The 9,132-nt window shown below is 48.5% G+C and overlaps 1 long non-coding RNA gene across 1 annotated transcript; it reads left to right on the plus strand.

Moving 5' to 3' along the window:
- Positions 1-4,738: 4,738 nt before the first annotated feature.
- LOC122442664 lies at positions 4,739-7,255 on the plus strand. The gene is made up of 3 exons (XR_006269697.1): positions 4,739-4,846; positions 6,964-7,025; positions 7,170-7,255. It is a non-coding gene; the product is annotated as an uncharacterized LOC122442664 (long non-coding RNA).
- Positions 7,256-9,132: the final 1,877 nt, after the last annotated feature.

Genomic DNA, 9,132 nt, shown 5'->3' on the forward strand with positions numbered 1-9,132 from the left:
ACCACGTGATGAAAATTCTCTTTTCCTCTGAGCCCCACCAGCATTTTCTATTTCTTGCATTGTGTTTAGGTTCCATATCTTACTCTAGTTGTTTGGGTAGGTGGTACAATACATTGCAAGTTGCTCTCTCTTTCCCCTTGAACTTCACCTAGAACCCTATGAAGACAGTCAGTTGACTGGACTGAGATTTTCCTGAGGTCAGAGTAGAGTCCTGTCCCTGTATCAGAATCCAGTGCTGAGAGCTGATTACTGTCTGGCCACAGGGAGACTGCCATGAAGACTGACCATTGGTGGAAAGATCTAGTCAACCCATCAGCAAGGATGTTTGAGCCCCTCCTTGTGTTCAGTCTCCACATGCTTCTCTTGGGCAAGACCCAGAAAAAGTAAAAGACACAAAGACATGGGTCCTGCCCACTTCGATCTATGCTGGGAAACCAGAATAACCCACTTGACGCTGTGGTGAACAACACAAGACAGCCTTGTAATTAAAGGCTTACTTGAAGGACTCAAAGTCATGTGGGATTCAGAGGCGGAAGAGATGCTGAAGAGCCAGAGTAGGCTAGAAAGACTTTGTGAGAAGGTGGGACCTCAATTCAGTGTTGAAAGCCAGCAGGATCTGGAGCAGGGCACAGGGCATTTTAGGCCAGGGAAACAAATAACTCACAATACTCACTTCTTCATGTAGAGACAGAACATCTCTGTAACCGTGTTTGCATTGGGCACTCTGACGGCACGGTAGGTAACTCCCATTGCTGCCAAAAGTGACTTGATATTTATTCAGACTTTAAATAAATTGGCCTATGACATCAGGCATAAGGAATCTCATTTGGACAAGGGCTAGACTTGAAGGGTCAAGTTCTTTTGCAACTTAAAAAAATTCAGTGGCTAATTCGACAAATCAAAATTAAATTGAAAACTGAAAATTAATTCAATGTTTTAGCTCCATGAAATCTAAAAGCCTGGGAACCATATACCCTAAGATGCAGGGAGGAAAGGATAGTGGGGAAGAGAAGGGATGGGCAGTCACCTTGGTTAGGCATTGACTTGTTTGTTCATGCCCTCAGGAGGTATTATAGGCCTCACAGCCTACATTAAATTTTTTATTTAATTTGAGGCACTTCAGAATTTGAGCTTCCCAGGTGGTGCTAGTGGTAAAGAATCCACCTGTCAATGCAGGAGATGCAAGAGACTTGGGTTCCATCCCTGGGTTGATCCCCTGGAAGAGGGAATGACTACCCGCTCCAGAATTCTTGCCTGGAAAACTCCACGTGCAGAGGAGCCAGGTGGGCTACAGTGTGTGGGGCCACAAAGAGTTAGACATAACTGAACAACTGAACACATACATGGAATTTGAGGAGACTGGGGGAAAAATTGTTCTCTGGGCTTGACAACCAAGGCTGTGTGTGTGCTGGCTTGGAGGAAGCTGAGACACTGACTTTAGGAACCCACTTCATGCTGCTTGGTCATGCTGCTTGGGTTGTCTGTCAGGGGAGGGGTCCTCAGGGCTAAAGGAGGAGTAAAGGGATGGAAAAGAATCTGGTACACCATGGAATATTACTCAGCCATTAAAAAGAATTCATTTGAATCAGTTCTAATGAGATGGATGAAACTGGAGCCCATCATACAGAGTGAAGTAAGCCAGAAAGATAAAGACCAATACAGTATACTAACACATATATATGGAATTTAGAAAGATGGTAACGATAACCCTATATGCAAAACAGAAAAAGAGACATAGATGTACAGAACAGAATTTTGGACTCTGTGGGAGAAGGCGAGGGTGGGATGTATCGAGAGAACAGCATCAAAACATGTATATTATCTAGGGTGAAACAGATCACCAGCTCAGGCTGGATGCATGAGAAAAGTGCTCCAGCCTGGTGTACGGGGAAGACCCAGAGGAATCGGGTGGAGAGGGAGGTGGGAGGGGGGATCGGGATGGGGAATACGTGTAAATCCATGGCTGATTCATGTCAATGTATGACATTTACAATATTGTAAAGTAATTAGCCTCCAACTAATAAAAATAAATGGGAAAAAAAAAATAAAGAATCTGGAGCCAAAACAAGTCCATCAGCTCTTAAGGACATTTCAACAGAAGAAGTGTGAAGAAAAGGAACACTAGAGGCATTCCTAGTACTTGTGGGTCCAGCAGGAAATGTTGATGGGGTGTGGCATGTGGGCCAGAAGCTGTGCTGGTTCCAGCCTGGATTATTGAATAATGGTGCTTATTTCACCCACATAAGCAGCGTTTTAAAGACCAAATGAAATCGTGAAGTGGTCCAGAGTCACCCTACCTTCTGACTGTTCTTGGGGATCAGCAGTTGAGAAGGATACAGGTGAATGTGGAGAGTCAGATGTGTGTGTGCATGTGTGGAGAACAGTGGAAGGAATGACCAGGATGGAGGAGGGATGACGTTTCTACTGTGAAAGGAACCAAGGCAATGGCAGGAGTCAAAAAGGCTTTTGCCCCCTCCCAGTTTTGTTGAGAAATAACTGGCATACGTCATTGTACTAGGTTGAAGGCAAATGGCAGGTTGGTTTGATTTATGTGAACTGTGAAATGATTACCATAAAAAGTTCAGCTGATATCCATCTTCTCCTAGAGATACAATGAGAAGAAAGAAGAAACTAAAAAATGGGGAAAAAATGTCTCCTTGTCATGAGGACTCTTAGGATTTGCTGTCTTAACTTTCCTGTGGATCATGCAGCTGTAGTCATTGCATTGTATGCTGCATCCCTAGGACTTATTTATCTTACTACTAGAAACTTGTGCTTTTTTCTTTGGCTGTGCCATGCAGCTTGTGGGATTTTAGTTTCCTGACCAAGGATTGAACCTGGGCCCTTGGCAGTGGAAGTGTGGAGGTGTAACCTACTGGACCTCCAGGGAAGTCCCTTTTGACTACCTTTCTCCAGTTTCACCCTGGTCTTTGAAAATTCCACTTGGAGGGCTGATATAATTTGTGTTGCTGACCCAAACAAGATGCAGCTCACAGCAAGATTCCTCCTGGTCAGGTCAGTGTGAGTGGCGGCTGTGGCTCAGTGCAGAAAGGGTGGGGAGAGGTGGGTGGGATTTAAGGCCCCCAACTCTTGCAGGCCTGGGTTGGAATGCTGACATCAGTTTAAACTCAGGACTCTGTTATGCCAACTTCTGGAAGCAGGTCTGGTCACAGGCCGGCCCTGGAGCAGAGCCGACAGGCCTGCGGGGTGTGGGGCCCAGGGTGCTCTGCCGTCTGCTTTCAGCTGCGCGTTGGTGTGAGCATGAGCACGGATTCACATCCTTTCTCCCTTCACCATGAACTCTAGTGATGGGGTGAGCAAGGTGATCATCCTCATGGCAGTATGAAATGTGTCATAAACACAAAATGAACCAAGGACACCACAGGTGCAGACAGGTAGATAAACAGCACGTCAGTCTTCAGCCCGACCGGGCACCCAGCTCTCACCAGGAGCAACAACAAATCCAATTCTGCAGAAAGGAGGCAATTCTTCGTCTCCTATTGCATCCACCGGCTTGCATGTCACTTGAAAATGCCTTTGTTCCCTCTGTTGGAAATTAGGATTTTCAAGCAAGACATTAAAATTTGAAAAGCAAATAAATATTGCAGCCATGGGGCTAGGATCCCTGGGATTTCAAGAAATAATATGGATGGGAGGGAGGTGGAAGGGAGGGTCACATGGGGAACACATGTACACCATGGCTGATGTATGGCAAAAACCACCAGAATACTGTAAAGTAATTAGCTTCCAATTAAAGTAAAATAAAGAAAGAAATAATATAGAAACCAGACAGAAAATGCAAGGGATTTTCCTGTGGTGTACCCCAGCACTTGATTTTTAAGTTAACTATGCAATTAATATTCAATGTTATTTAACAGCAGGAAAATTGACTTTGCTTGTTAGAGCACAGACCATGGGAGGGGGGTGGGGGTTAGAGTCATTCACAGATTTTAAACAGAATTACATCTGTCTGCTTGTATCGACAAGGCAGGTAACAGCAACAAAAAATCTACCTGTGGAAAAGTCCCGGGGAATCCAGTGAGATCCTAAATAAGTCCTGTGTGTGTGTGTGCAGGTGTGTGTTAGTCACTCAATCGTCGCCGACTCTGCGACCCCATAGACTGTAGCTCACCAGACACCCCTCCGTCCATGGATTCTCCAGGCGAGAATACTGGAGTGGGTTGCCATTTCCTTCTCTGGGGGATCTTCCCAACCCAGGGATCGAGGTTGGATCTCCTGCATTGCAGGCAGGTTCTTTACCATCTGAGCCACCAGGGAAGCCCAGTCCAGTAATAAAAGACAAATATTTCTATTCGGTAAAAGCCAAGAGTGGGTAGATACCAGGTAGGCTGCACCTGCTTTTCTTATCTAACCTTTTAAGAATGCTCTCACTAGTTTCCTGTTTATCCACACCCCCACCTGACGAAGGAGCTTGTTCCTGTGGGAAGATTCTGTTTGCAGCCCCTTCTCCAGCTCCCTGAACACAAGGCTCTGACGTTCCCTTTTTTTTTTCACATGATGGATTTACCCGCCCTGGGGAAGAAGGTCACGGAAACCTGGCTTGGGATGTATGATTGTGCTTGTTTTCAGTTACTGATTTAATACAATTAAATATATCAATGAAACCCTAGTCACTTCTCGACAGTACTTTTTGCAAGGGCTGTGTGCGCGCACACACACGTTCAGGAAAGTTAGTAAAGAAAAGAGAAGCTTGAGAACCTTCGGCTGCGCAGGGAGCTGAAAGGCGGGCTGAGCATCCGCCACCTCGTCCCACTCCCTGCATCCGGGCTGGGAATCCAGCGGCAGCAGCAGCCGCCCGCCTGCAGGGGCCCGGCGCCTGGGCGGGGTAGGCAGAGCCCCGCGCCGCGGGCGGGACCGGGGCTTTGGGGGGAGATAGAACCGCGGGTAGGGAGGGCGCGCAGGTGCTGCGGGCGCGGGGGTGGGTGCAGCCTGCAGACGGGCGCCGCTGCCGCCGCCCCGCCCCCGGCCCCCGGTCCCCCGCACCCCATCCCCGGCGTCCTGCGCCCCTGCGCCGCCACCTAGATTCCCCCAACCCCGCCAGAAGAGCGGGGCGGAGCACCTCCGCCAACCGGGCAGGTGACGCTGGTGACCCTGGGCTAAGCCCTTTATGGGTCCCTCGGCGCCCGCCCCAAAGGGCCCAGAGGGACTGAATTCCCGGATACCTCGCTGTCCTCCTCGGGTATCCAGTTTCCTCTCTGGGGGGACCGGGAGGCCAGTGTCCCCGTGCTCGTGGTCAGCGAGGCTGCCACTGGGCCTGGCCAGCGACCTGCAGTCCTTCCAGGCAGCCAGGTGCGCCCTCTGCCTGATTCCCCAGCGTGTCTGAGGAAGTCCGCAGGGCGTCTCCTGTGATACAGGTTTTCAAGGGCCTTCATGGTCACCTTGCTCATCTCAAAATAAGTTACAAAATAGCCCACGATCCAGGGCACAGCCTGGGCTGACAGCCCTGAGCTGGGGTTGGTGAACCGCGTGGTTGAAGCTTCCTCCAGGAAGCCTAAAGGCCTGCCAGAGTCCACTGGTGTTGGAAGAACAGGGAATCTCAAAGATCTGCTACTTCACTGACAAAACTAGCTTTCTCTGTGCGCCCTTCCCCCTCTTTGCTTTTGTTGTGAGTGAGGGTACAGATCCCCGGGAGTGGGGGGTGGGTGCTGGTGGAAGGGGCACCCCAGAGATGGGGCTGCAGACTCCAGCGCTCTAGGAGCCTTTGAAGGGCTTCTGGGGGAGCTGGGCGGTTGAGTTTCAGAGACCAGACTGCTTTCATTTTTTTTGGTTGCCTTCATCAAGATACCTCATTCTTTGACATTTCCTGCCCAGAAACCTTTGAACCCTATTCTTTTTTGCTGATTGTGTGCTGTGCTCTGGGAAAGTTTTTTTTTTTTTTTCCAAGTCCCTTCTGTTTCTGAGCGCTGGGCGGAAGAGACCAGGGGAAGGGGGATGAAGTGGATGGTGGTCCCATTCTACCCTAGGTCAGAGACTCTGATATGGGGAGGAGCGCTAGGCCCAGAGTGACCCTCAAGATGTCAAGATTCCATCCCCGGGCCATGGTTCTGGGCAGGAAGAACCTGACCTAGTTTTAAAGAACTCAGGAAAAATATCCTGTGTCCTCCTAAGCCCACCACTGTTGTCTGAATACTTGTTAGTCAGTTGCCCTCTGACTTTTAGCTCCAAGCCGGTCTTTGTGAGTAAGCCTCTCACCGCCCTGGCCAAGGCCCCTGAAGGGGGCCTTCTGTGGAGCTCTGTCAATTAGGCCTCATTTAGTATCTGGGTCAAGATGGAAAAAAAAACTTTTTCTGTTGAAGGGTTTCTCACATGTCTTATGTGAAGACAAGGTTTTTGGTGTTCAGTAAGAATGATAAACTGGTGCTGGTGATCAGACTGGGGGAAATTTCTACCCTGATTAGGGTGCTCCCAGCTCCCTGACTTTCCGTGGACGCATCTGCTTTGATCCTGGGTGGGTCCGCTCCAGGTCTGTCCTGGTGGCCTGTCTTTGTGTGTTTCCAGCCTGGAGGTGGTGGCACGGCTGAGCCTTTCCTGAGTCTATGTGAATGCGGTTTCATTGGGGGACAGTTGACTCGATGCTTAGCTCCCTTGGGGTGACTTCCAGCCTTGGAATTCCAGTGACAGTTTCACTGGGGGACAGTTGACTCCATGCTTAGCTCCCCCTGGGTGACTTCCAGCCTTGGAATTGGTGGAGGCAAGGTGAGGGGTAGCCGCACCCAGAACCCCATCAGTGGCTCCTCTTTTGTGTGCTTTGGCCTGATTCTGCTTGGCCTCCACTGGCCAGATGTGTCTTGGAAGGTGGTGCTGGGCTCTTGGGGGCCTTACCCGCAAATGGCCCTAAAAAGACATAAGAGTCATTGCCTTCTGTGGTCCTGGTGGAGGAAGCAGCCTTCTTCCCCCTGCTATAGCCTGATTACTCAGTATGATAATTTGTTACCATTCCAGGCATCCTGAGGTTGGGCACCGTGGAGCGCCATATTGAATGGAAGAAAGATGGAATGCCCTTGGTGCGTGACAGCTGATGTGTGGGTATGGTTGGGTGCTGCTGCCTTAGAAAGGGTTGCAGCTTTTGACAGATTGTTTAAAATTTGTCTAGTGACTGTTATGCTTCTCAAAATCCTCTTCCATTAAAACTCTTGTTTTCATCTCAGCATCCAAAGATGCCTGGTTCCAGTTCTTGAACATCTGTGTTCAGGAGTGTGCACTCAGGAGCTGGATAGTCTGGGTTGGAATTCACTCCTTGCCAGTTGTGAGTTGTGTGACTTCAATGTCTTGTGTCTTGGTTTCCTCAGTTGGCAATTGGGGATAATAATAGTGTCAGCTTCTTTGTAGGGTTGTTGTGAAGATCAAATGAGTTAGCATGTGAAAGGCTTGGAATCAAGTCTGTGGACTTGGCAGACAGCTTAGCTATTATTTTACTCTTGTGTTGTTTGGCTAAATCATTGATCTTAACCCAGCTCTTGGTGTGTGATTCGGAATTTTCTTGTTTAAACAGAGAGAGAATGAGAGAGGGGGAAAAATATAATTGACCTATTTCTGTTTTAGACCAAGTGGAAACCATTAGCTAATATATTTTCCTGAGTTCTCAGTTACTTAGTGGATTCATATTGGAATAGCTGGGCTAACTTCTTGTGAGTTTCTAGGTCTTCAGACAGTTTGGAATGGTGAGCTTGAGGAGAGTCCTGAAGGAACTGAATCTGAACACTGGTAAACTGCTAACCCTGGCCAGGACTCCATGGATGAGGACCTATTCCAGCAGGTGTTGGTCTGGACATGATCAGAGGTACGTCCAAGTTTGTAGAAAATGCAGTTTCAGGAGATTATTGGTCATGATATCCCTAGGTCTTATGAATGTGAAAAATGAGAAAGTGTGGTGGTTGTGTCAGTTTGATGACTCAGTACCAGTATCTGAAAGTAGCACACCTTGTTAAGGGGAAATTTCTGGACTACACCAGAGGCTAGGCAAAGGCTCACTGTCTGTTCCTGAGCAGCGTGAAGGCTGGGCGGCAAGTCAGGCTGGGGCATGTCCAGCACACGTGAGAGCCCCATGCGGCTGCCCCTGTTCTCCCGTGGAATCCCCTCCCTGGCTGGATGCATCCTTGGGTGTCATTCCTGCCGGTGTGTTCCTACTTGAAGTCTTTCTCCTCCAGGAAGCCCCTCTGGCAATGATTCTGAACCAAGAGCTCTGGAGAGTCGGCTTGGGGGCCTGCACTTTTAGTACCTGGATGAGTCGCTGGAGCAGGTGCTGACTCAGGGTAGAAGCCCCTGTTGGAGCCGTAACTCCAAGCAGTTGCACGACAGACTCAGTAAGACAAAGGGGCTTGAGTTGTTTTTGTAGAAATGGAAACAAGCTTGCCCTGAGTCATTCATACCCTTGCCAAACTGCTTTTGTTAGCAATCATTCACGTTTCCTAGATCATCTTTTACTTGTGGGCTTTTCTCAAGCACATCTGCCTCCATGTGGTCTGGGCAGTGATCAAAATTATGACCTGGTGCCTCCTCACTAACTCTCTGCCAGGTGGTAAATTCAGAAAGATGCCCGGTGGAAATGTCACAAGGCTTAAGAAGGTTCTTAATGATGATACAGAAGAGAAAAGGTTAAAAATGGCTGCTATGTATTATTTGTTTTTTTGAAGTACAGTTGATTTACAATTTTGCGTTCGTTTCAGGTATGCAGCAAAGTGATTCAGTTACATGCTCCTGCTTGGTTGCTCAGTTCTGTTGGACTCTTTGCAACACTTTGGACTGTAGCCCACCAAGCTCCTCTGTCCAAGGGATTTCCCAAGCAAGAATACTGGGTTTCCTCCTCCAGGGAATCTTCCCAACCCCAGGGATTGAACCAGCATCTCCTGCATTGCAGGTGGATTCTTCACCCTCTGAGCCATCAGGGAAGCCCATGTGTGTGTGTGTGTGTGTATTCCTTTTCAGCTTCTTTTGCATTATAGGTTAGCACAAGCTATATAGTTCCCTGTGATATGCAGTAGGTCCTTATTGTTTGTCTCTTTTATATATAGTAGTGTGTATTTGTTAAGTTGAGTCACTCAGTTGTGTCCAACTCTTTGTGACCTCGTGGACTGCAGCACACCAGGCTTCCCTGTCCATCACCAGCTCTTA

Source organism: Cervus canadensis, chromosome 5 (genome assembly GCF_019320065.1).
Source record: "Cervus canadensis isolate Bull #8, Minnesota chromosome 5, ASM1932006v1, whole genome shotgun sequence".
NCBI lineage: Eukaryota > Metazoa > Chordata > Mammalia > Artiodactyla > Cervidae > Cervus > Cervus canadensis.